Below are 11,343 nucleotides of genomic sequence, written 5' to 3' on the forward strand. Positions count from 1 at the left end.
CCTGCAAACCCCACAGGACAATCCATCGTGGAAAGGACACATCAAACTCTCAAAAGAGTCCTCAATCAGCAACAGAGAGGAACAAAAATCACTTCTCCAGTTGAAAGACTTTGCAAGGCTCTCTATGTCATCAACTTCCTGAACTGTACAACCTCAGAGCCTGATCCACCAATACTTCGCCACTTTGCAAATACCACCCAAGCAAAGCTCACAGAGAAACCACCTGTGCTGGTGAAGGACCCAGAAACACATAAAGTCTCTGGACCTTTCGAACTCATCACGTGGGGAAGAGGATACGCGTGTGTTCTGCTACCATCTGGTCCAAGATGGTACCCAGGGAAAAACATAAAACCATACCTAGGCACTGCAAATACCAGTTCCACAAGCAGTGACAAGAATCCTCCTGAGTCAAACACAAGACCTCCTCAAAACCAGACCAGCTCGGCCTGGAGACGAAGACGTCGCCAAACATCCACAGGTGGAGGAGACAACTGTCCCATCACACGACAGCAGACAAAACAGAAAGCTGAACAACATTCTGTGGCATCAAGCCCTAGACCAGGCACAGCCTGAAAACAAAACTGTTCTCTGAATTAGATGTTATTACCCTTTTTTACCCTAAAAAACCCTATTGTCCCTTTTATCTACCCTTACCAAAAGCCTCTAACCTTTTACCCACTCCCCCACCCTTAGTACCATAGAAAAAAAAAAAAAAAAAAAAAAAAAAAAAAAAACAGTAAAAAACTAAAAATAAAGGGGGGAGGTGGGAGGAACAGAGGAAAGGAACAAGAAAGGAACCCTAACCCTCCCCTCCTACCATAAAAATAACAAGTTTTGCTTATATTCCCTATCAGAAGCCCCATTCCTGCCCAAAGATGAAAAATATCTCCGTTGGCGCTGTCCTCACTGCTGCCTGGATGTTCCTCACCGTGCCATGTGCCGTCGGTTGGATCGGCCCACAGCCGAGCCATAATGTCTGGGTAACCTTAGCAAGAACATTAAAACAGGATAACATGTGCTTATCCATGGGGAGCGTTGATAACCCACTTTCCACATGTCTAGTAGGAATTCCTTTTGTAGCCGATGATTGGCCCGCCTATAATTCAGAGCTTCTCCGCACCACAGGTAAGAGACCCCACCAGGTAGAAACTTGGGACGAGTGGACAAAAATACTGCCCAACATATCACCAATTAACAAAGCCTACAACCCTCACGATTGGTGTAATTACACTGCTCGTGTGATCTCTGTGTCCTCTCTCCATCCCAAAATTCTACCCAAGGGAACGTTTCTCATCTGTGGTGACAGAGTATGGGCTAGAATCCCCTCACGACTCCAGGGAGGTCCCTGTACCCTAGGAAAACTTTCCACCCTTACTCCAAATATCACCTTGTTGCACAATTGGAAAAAAGAGAGCGAGTTAAAACGCCACAAAAGGTCCTACACAGCATTTGATGAAAATTGCGATCCCAAATTATACGATTGGAACAAACCTAAAAAGATAGCGGTCTCTATATTCCTACCATGGGTTGCTGCAGCTAAGGCCCTGGGTGACATAAATCACCTTGGGTGCTGGCTCAGTAAGCAAGCTAACGCTACTTCTGCTGCCCTGAGCGATCTCTTAAAGGAAGAAGAAACCACAAGACATGCCTCACTCCAAAATCGAGCAGCGATTGACTTCCTGCTGCTTGCCCACGGACATGGCTGCGAGGACTTCGAAGGGATGTGCTGCTTCAATCTCTCTTCACGCTCGGAATCCATCCACGCCAACATCCAGAAACTGAAGGGACTTGTGAAGGACTTAAAAGTAGAACAGACCCCAGACTGGGTCAATGACCTCTTCGGTCAATGGGGATTAACGGGATGGGTTGCATCTTTGGTTAAGGGAATCTTGTGGATTTTTCTTGTAATTGTCATCGTGTTACTTATGTTCTCATGCCTTGTCCACTGTTTTAAAAGAACCATAGGGAACGCCTTTTTTCTAAATACAGAAAGTGGAGTTGTAGCAGGCACAGGGCCTGCAAGGCCCTGGAGATCAGAAGCCTGAGCTAGGAAATACCAAAGTCAGCATGACTAAGGATTTAGAAGCCCCCCTCTTCCGCCTTTGGGACCCTGTTATCTCTCTGTAAATCCATAGGCCACTTTTTCCCCTGACCCTTACTATTGGACAGTTTTCAATCCCCCTGTAAGGTATAAAAACCCCTAGCTCTGCCCGGTTCGGCAGAGGAGAGCTGTCACTGGACCCTTCGCGGAGACCCCAATAAAAGAACCCTGCGGAACCCAGACAGCGCTGCTCTCTCTCTCTCTGCGTCTGCTGCGGCTATACCCAGGGTGACGGCCCCAGGCATGCTGAAAGAGCTGAAATCACTAAAGAGCTGAGCTGCAAATCACTATAGCTGCCTGGGCTGCCTGAACCCCCGCTGGGCGATCCTGGACCCTCGTTGAGCTATCCTGGACAACCGGCCACCCCGCTGGGCTTCTGCCCCGGGGGGCCATAACAATGGATATCAGCCCTGGAAAAAAGTCTGGTTGTAAGAGGTGACTTGAGCTCATACAGGAGGCCTTATTAAATGGAGACCATTTGGTCCCACAGTTACAATGGATGTAGGGGGGAAGGAGTTTTTCATTAATTATTCAACGGAAGGGAAGTCTATATTTTGCCTCAAACTGACACTTTTTACCATCTGCTTCAAACATAACTGTCTCCTAACAACTATTATCCACATGGGCTTTTTCTCCTTTTTTAATCATTATGCTGAACTTCCAGATTGTTTAAGGTATCTGAGGTCCAAGTATGAGCATGCTGTTACAAATAGCTGATAGTTAAAATTGCTCTTCTTTTTCATATGTTTGGCTGGCAGCTCATTAGTACATTTGTTTTTCTCAGTTGTAATTGTGATCCAGCAGTGGCCTTGATCTTGCTAACTGCTATATCTGAGTTTAACTGCAGTCCTGTAATCCCAATAGGCTCATTTTGAAAGGACATAGTTACTCAAATTCATGCCTAGTATAACTATTGAAATTAGCATTTTTCACCAGGGATACATTTATCTCAGTATGTACAAGTGCTGTGGGCACATACAGAGGGTTGTTAGCTGTGGGCCCTGAACATGGAATGAGCAACCAGACCCTAACTGCTTGCTTTGAAGGTGTCATTTAGATAAGATTTTCTGTGTGCTCCCTCCACGTGTCCCACCTTCACTCCTAGGAAAAAAACCCAAATCAAACCCCTCCAAAAACCTACATGTGCTGCCTAGGGTCTTTGAAGGGAAACTGAGATTTATGCTGAACTCCATGAGAAAAGCATCCTGAAAAAGGAAAGGAAATTCAGATGTTTTCTTTCAGGGGTACACGAATTCCAAAACAAATATAAAATAACACCTCTTATATGCCACGAAATATTTAAAAAGTAATTAATGGTAAATTGAACAGAAATTTGTGGCTCTTGTGTGGTGAGTGTTGCTGCAGAGGACTGTCATCTTCTTCAGTCCTGCATTTTAGCGTAATGTTGAGAAATGTGACATCCAAAGGGCCACTATGGCTCTGCAGGTGGCTAATCTTTCCTCACTCGGAATGCCATCCCACAGTGGGAAGCCAAGACAAGTCGAGGCTGTCTTCAGAATACAATCCTGCACAAGTGGAGGCTGACTCCTGCTGCACCCTGTCCCTGGAAGCTGTGCTGGAGCTGGCACAGTGGTGATGAGCTGTGCCCTGCAGGGCACATGAGCAGGTGGCTGCGGGCTGTGCTGCACAGCTCCCACCCGAGAGTGCCACAGGACACCTCCTCAAGAAGGGGTGAAAGGCCATGCCAAACATTTCCAGTGTTGTTCTTATCTAGAAGGGGAACTTGCTTAGATCTATACAACTCAATGTTTGTCACACTGTCGTTTTGGAGAAAATGGTGGTAGATGGGTCATACTATTGGAAATATTTATTTAATTTTTAATTGTAGAGCAAAAGGACACTGTAAGCATATCATTGTGCATATACTTTTGTATCCTTTAAAATCCATTTTGTATTCTTTCCTGTTATGCTAGTGGATTTGTAAATTCTCTCTCATCCTTGCAGACTGGGCTGGAATTCTGAGCTACGGGTTGGGACCTCATTATCAGACATTGCCATGCAAGGCAGTGCTTACTCAGCCAGCCAAACAGCAGCTGAATTGCACCTTATCAGCTCTGCTCAAACACAGCGCATTTCACCACCCGGGTGGCTGAAACGTGCTTCTGTTCAGATGCCTTTTCAGATTCATGGCAGACTCTTTGCATATGCACCACCTGCAAGCAAGGGCTCCCGAGCGACTGCTGTCCATAGTTCTGCTGTCTCCAGCGGCAGGGAATGAATGTCACAGCTGGTGGAATTAAAGGCATCGATTATCACTGTAGTACCTATCATTCTCCATGGTTCTGGATCACTACAAATCCTTGCATTATTACATTTATAACACATAAAATGTTTGAGGAAAAAACCAAACCCCTTTATATCCATATGAGGATGACGCTGACAAACTAGCAGGGCAGATAAATTTGTAGGAAACCTGCAAATGACAAAACACTTCAAGAACAGCTTTCAGACAAGTTTAACCTATCTTGTATTCACTTAGACACCCAACAGAGCCTTCGGTATGGCCACATTAATTGTGTTCGAGGAGGTTTGGTTTAGCACACCTGGGTGCCCCAGCAGTTAAGCTCTGGCTGAGACACCTGGGAACCATTAGTTTCCCGGGAGACTAAAGACTGGTTTTTGGGAATGGCTATTGATTTGCCTTGCATCACTTCCTTAGGTGTTCTGCATACCCCCGGGGCTTCTTAGTGGCCGGCCTGGGGCTCGGCCCTCCTGCCTGCTCAGCGTTGCTCCTGCTCCAGGGACTGCATGCCAGGATAGCTTCTCTGCTGCCAGGCTTTTGTCTGGTCCTTGCCCACGCTTCATCTGCCCTTGGGTACCCCCTGGGAACAAGAGAAGTAAGAGCCAACAAATCAAAATCTGTAATTCCACTTGCATGCGTTTATACATCCTATTTGTAAACCCAGTGAAGGAGGCACTATAACACAGCAATTTGGGAACTGGATTGGTAGGAACACCTCTCCCTTGGAGCAAGGGAAAGTATCTTTTTTGTGATTGCAGCATCAGATTCTGCTCCAGTTCATGCTGAGAGGATTTGCTTGGATTTAATTTGTGCTGGTCATACTTGTGTCTTTCTGTTACTGGCATGTTTTTATTCCTCAAAAAAACATACTTTGCATTAGTTTATCTAATTTGGACCTGAAGCCTTCCGATGTCGTGTAAGCCTTTATTGTCATTAAAATTGTGTCTGGGGTATCGACATTTTCAGGCTGTTTTGTCAAATAGCCTTTAACACGGGGTGGGGGAAGTGGTGCAATGTGGTACATAGGTGGTTTAATTTCAGCTTTGTTTCCTTTGGTTGAACCCTGTGTGCAAGTTGCAGCGGTTTACGAAGGTTTGACTGCAGGAAACATGGAAGAATAAAAATGAGAGGCAAGTTAAGTGATGTTTGGACACTGAATTTTCTCTCAGTTTTGCCTGTTTGATCAGTCTTTTAGCAGATGCCTCTGCTATACCTGGGGCTTGCTGAAGTCCATATTACTTTCACAAGCTCTAAGGCTAGCTGTGTTTGTGTTCACTGTGCCTTTAATACAACCTGCATCCTAACAGAGTATTGCTTCTTAGCTGTTGCATTCCAGAAGTATATTTTTACTTCTTCAGTGAGCTTTTTTCTGGCAATCCCTCACGTTCTTGAGGATGAGATAGACGGTGGCTCACGGCACACAAAACAAGTTTATAGATAGGCCACAGTTAACTGTAGGACTTTTTGCAGGCAGTAATGGACCTGCACTCCTATTTTAGTCCTGGTACAGCTTTTTAAGAACAATAGGGAGAGGGTGAAATAATTTTACAACTTGGTTTTGCCATATGGACCACTGACCTCAGCTCACAGAAACCTAAGAAGCTATACATGTACCTTGCTACCAAAGCAACTTCTTTCTTCTCTACAGCAGTTTTATGATCTTTTAAGGTATAACATACTTGAAAACGAACCCCTGAGAAAATTCTCAGTGTGGCTCTTTGTTTTTAGTCACATATTGTGAAGTCCACTTTCCAGTGCAGCAGGAAGAGGGGCAGTTAATGAGAGGCATACTTCTCATGCCCCTCTGCTTGGTATTTTCATAGGATGGGTAAATCTCAAGTGCCTTAAATAGACAGACTTCTGCCACAATTTCTAATATAGTGAGAGCAGGGTAATTAATCTCTAACATGAATCTATATAGTAGATCTGAATTTCAATATTTTTGTTTCTAAATAATTATTTCAGTTTGATAGTTTTATCTCTATTTTATCTTTGATAGTTTTATCTGAAGCAATATTTGTCAACCAGGACTGGGGAAGTTTTGATATCAGCATAGTGGATGGGAGGTGACATCTTAAGACCGAGGATAATTTTTGTCTGTGGTTGATTTAGGACACTACTGGCCATATTAACATGGTCTCTGAATTGGATATACAGCTTTATAACCCAGGTTACTGGCAGCTATAGATACCACTGACTCAACTGAGGTGGGGATTCTAGGCAGTAAAATTCAAGACTTAGGATGAGATGTGTTTGGTTTTTTTCAGAATAAATGTTCTTGGTACCTGGGGGAGTGGGGTTTCACACCGTGTCTAAAACTGAGCCTGCAGAAATGGAAGTATGCAACATTCAGAGGACATCTGAGGATTGCTGTCCTGAGCTTGTGATGGTTTATTTTTCTGAAGGTGAAGGTTCCTTGGCCCATAATACTCTTGTTTAGCATGGCTGTCCGTGTTGCTGCAAATTCAATCCCAATGGCCTGAACAAAGAGCCCCTTATCTCTTAAATCTTGCAGTCTAGTGTTGGCCCAGCCTCATTAGACAAACAATAACCAGGTACACTCACTTATAAAAGGTGGAAAAAAAGTAGTTAGCAGAATGTTCTGAAATATTTATGTTCTTTATTCTTGAGGTGAGACAAGTATGGGTAACTTTAGGGATTAAGCTTCACTGCCTACTGAGTGTTTAGAAATATTTTGCCTGCTGAGTTCTCTAAAAATAAATTTGAATGTTCTGTTGTTAAAAATTATTAATATTTTTGACTGTAAGCATAAAAGGAAACTTTTATTTACTGAACTTAGATAAGTATGTAAATACAGATTTAACATTGTAAATGGAAAACTGGAACAGTGTCTCAGAGATTCTGTGTGACTGCCCTATTTATTCTAGCAGTTAACACAGCATGAGACTAGAGGCTGCTAGTAAATTGTGCCTTCAGGATATGAAAAATTCAATTGCCTAATAGCAGTAATTTAAAATAAATATTCTAATAGTAATAGAGTTAGAAACATGACTCCACATATATTTTCACTGTTTGAGTAGGTATTTAATGAATAGGACTTTTCAGTATTCCCAAACTTTAGGTAGATAGAGACTCTTTATTTTAATGTGAAGTTTTTTCTTGGTTTTCTATACATTCAGACCTCATCCAGTGCACAGTGTTTCCTGTAAGTGTCACACTTTCAGCAATTGATCTCTTTTTTCATGGGGGAAAAACCTTTTTGGATTCTTGGTTTTGGGTACTGAGTAGACTATGAAAAATCATACCTGCCTCACCCCCCCCCCCCCCAAAATATTTTCCTTGCTTTAGGGTTTACTTGTGCCAGTTTCTAGCTTTTCATATCTTGGTTATATGCACTTGAACACCTTGACTTCTGATAAAAATACCACCTTCTTGTCAGCTGAGACCACAAAACTATTTTTGTCAGCATCTATTTTCCTTCTGTCTTGAGCAAAGAGGGGAATTTTTTCTATCCTGTAATCTGATTTGGGTTTGCCTTCAAATCTTCATCTGACTGTTGAAAACAATCTGTGGAAGATGAGAAATGGAGATGAAATGGGGAAAGGGGTAAAAAACAGGAGGAAGACTACTAATTTATTTACTATATCAAGTTGCTTGGAGTCTTAGGAAGTCTTTTTGATATTGTGATTAAAATACATAAAGTTGTACAGCACAATTTCTTTTTTTTGCCTGCCCATAACTGGCTTCCTTATCATGAATGCTATGGCTTCCCTCTGGCAGGAGGTGAGTGGCTGCCTGAGTCTGGCTTCCCTGTTTTTCAGCACAAACAGGTGGCACATCAACAGCTTTCTCCTTTTCTATGAGTGGTTTTTACAAAGCTGAAAGTTGGCCTTCTGGAAGTCAAATATCCTGTTTTAGGAATTCAGCACAGGATTCTGCGCAGTAAAATGGGACAAATTTCTGTTAAGTTCAATAAAAAGCAGTTTTTGTCAGGAGAGGTGAGCCAATGCCTTCAACTCTTAACATGATTATTTGGTAATTAGTTGTTAGAGATAGGCAGGCTCTTTTACTGGTTTAATGTCTTATTTTCACATTGACTGGTCTGGATGGATCTTCCCTTGCAGCAACACTGATTCTTCAAATGCTCAGATGCACTTTGTGTTCAGGCAATTTTTTGCTGAGAACAGTATCTTAGTGTTCGTTTGGTATATAGCGTTTAGAATTCCTTTCAGTTTATAACTACCTATAAATTGATATATCAAGTAATTTCTCTGTATCTTCCAAGTTTTTAATGAAAACTAAATTTAATACTGAGCTCCACACATTATCTTACTTTATTATTTCCTTTTTATAATTTTTCTTCTGTTTTCAATGCTTCATTTAGATTTCAGGTCAGTTGTTTTACTTCTTACATGCTAACTTGAAACACTAATTTCAAGCAAAGCATAATGCTGTGCTGAAATTCAGGTGGTATTGCAGTGTAAGACAATAACAGAAACAAATTATTAAGAAGAATCAAATAGTGCTGCTTTTTCACTTTCTGCAGCAAAGTTCCCAAAGTAATTCTGAAACTGGAGCGTGTAGCTATAGAATGCGGCCAGATGCATCTGGGAGATCTTGATCTATGCTGATACTCATGTGCAGCAGCCAGAAATTACTGAAGAATTCTGGTCAGCCCTCTTATCCTCATTTACTTGCACTGCAAGATAAGCTGGCTCCTTATGAAATCCTGGACTATGGCCACCTGCCTGTTATTCCCATCCAGGAGCCAAAGGAGCTTGAGCCTCTTTCCTTTTGGCAGGAACCGAAAGGAGTGAGGCTCAAGGGAGGCTTCTGGCCAGGAGCAGTGGTATCCCAATGTGAGGAAGATAGAAATGGCCAAGACACAAGACTACATGTTTTCATTTGCAGATGAGGTAACTGAGTGGGTCTAACTGGGATGTGAGCCCTGAGCATGGCTGGCTCAGCCAAGACTTCAGTGGGCCTTTGGTACCCACAAATGAGGACAATTCTCTGCTTGTGCTTGCCCCTCTTTCTGTAGAATTTACAAATGCAACCATCACAAGGCAGGAAAACTTTCAGCACCAGAACTGATGAATGCATTGGTAAAGGGAGTAGGAAGGAAAAGGAAGTGAGGAGCTTCTCTTTGGGAAGAGATCTACCATTTTGTTATCTTTGTTTGGTACCTTGCACAAACTGGGTTTGTGCCTAGGGCTCATGGCCACTATTTTATCTGCAAGAGTAACTGAAGGAAAGGGAATGTGTGTATATGTTGTTGATTTCTTATTAGTTGTATTTCATTTATTCATTTTCCCCAAGATGAGAAACACAAGTAGTTTAAATACAGTAGCTGTGGTGACACCAGGAAGTCATTATTTCAGGAAGCTTGCAAAAGCTTATTAAACAAATTGAGGTAGGTTGGTTTTGTTTGTTTTAAGTAAAACAACAAGAAAAGAATTGGAGAAGTGCCACCTTCATAGGATGCAGTACAGGATACAAGTAAAGAAACAAAGTTATTATGTCCCCAGTGGGGAGACAGTTGTCTCCTGGAAGAAGAAAAAAAACATGCAAAACCTAGGGGTTTTGTGCCCCTTTTGGGGAAAAAATTCTCCTTCAAGCTTGCTATTCTTTTAAGAAGATTTTTTTGTTTGTTTTTGTGTTGCTACTTTACAGTGTTTTGAAAGGGGGAATATATATATGAAAGGTTTTCTTTATAGAAAATCCAAAGAAAATACTGCATCAGGAAATGGCTTATTGATATGTTAAAAATAAAGTATGTGATCTACATTGAAAATTGTGAAAACCTAAGCTGAGATCTGTATGCCAGATCAAGCCTAGTGGAAGGAAGATGGACTGAGGTGGCTGTAAATCAGCCCCTCTTTCAATCCAGATCCATCTGTGCAGGATGGGGAGAAGAACAGGATGGAAAGAGGACGAACTTCCAGCATATCTTCCAGTAAATCTTCCTTTAAAGTACTTCATATTTGAGGTATAGACTTTTTTTCTTTTTTTCTTTTTGATCTTTTTTTCCCCCTTCCTCCCTCCTTCCTTCTTTTCCCCTTTCTTTTACATGGGCCTTTTTTTAAAAAAAGCTTTTGAACATAAACAAATTTTAGGATTGAAAGAAAAGTTCAACCCCTTCCAGTAAATGACTGAGGACAATGGAGGAGGCTGAAGAAGGTTGTTAAAGAGTACTTTGAGACTAGGAAAGTGAATGTGCAAATATTTCTGCCTTCTACTGTTACAAGACTGTGCTGATCATGAATTTTGGCTTTGAATCCATTTGCCTCTTCCCTTCTCTTCAAGGATGTAATTCCTTGTAGAGAACTGTTTTTATGGAATTTTTATGGTTATATGGATTCTTCTCCATGTGGAAGCATGTTGCTCAGTTAATTACATGGGATACAGTAGAGAAACCAGTGTATTTTCAGTAAAATTTAGTTCTAATAGTCTGCTATAGCATCCTATGACTTAGGAACAATTTAAAACTGCAGTGTATGTTTTTCAGCTATTTAGAACTTCAATCATCACCTTTAAAGCATACTTGTTGTTTGGATGAAATTTTTGGATTAGGAGTGTTGGATTGCTCCTATTAACCATGTAAAAAAAAAAAATAGATCAATTTGAGCAACCAGCCTGAAGTGTTTCTTGCTATTTATGAATCAGAACAGTGCTTGTTTTTCTGTATCTCTGCAAAGGCATCCCAGCTGTTTGTGTTCCTTTCAGGGTGCTGTGCCACCAATCCTGGCTGGAGGCGGCTGAAGTGGGAATGTGGATAATGTAGTGAAGATGGTTTTCTCTTTCTTTTATCTATTTTGCTTTTCCGCTTTCTTCATTTGCTTCAGTGTTATGGTTGTTGTCAGCCTGAGAGTGGATAGCTTGTGGGCACACAATTCTACTCACTTATCTGAGTTCAGTCACAGATAAAAACATCTTTCTATGAGAAAGTGTTTATTGTAGTCTTGATCAAACTGCTCTACATTCATTTTGAGGGATGCTGATATCCAAATGATCACAG

General features: G+C 41.7%; 1 long non-coding RNA gene across 1 annotated transcript; it reads right to left on the bottom strand.

The window, feature by feature from the left end:
* Nucleotides 1-3,721: 3,721 nt before the first annotated feature.
* On the bottom strand, nt 3,722-4,685 carry LOC135304134 (uncharacterized). Its single transcript, XR_010365577.1, has 2 exons — nt 4,473-4,685; nt 3,722-4,349 (listed from the first exon to the last, which is right to left on the bottom strand). It is a non-coding gene; the product is annotated as an uncharacterized LOC135304134 (long non-coding RNA).
* Nucleotides 4,686-11,343: the final 6,658 nt, after the last annotated feature.

This window comes from Passer domesticus, chromosome 7 (assembly GCF_036417665.1).
Source record: "Passer domesticus isolate bPasDom1 chromosome 7, bPasDom1.hap1, whole genome shotgun sequence".
Classification (NCBI taxonomy): domain Eukaryota; kingdom Metazoa; phylum Chordata; class Aves; order Passeriformes; family Passeridae; genus Passer; species Passer domesticus.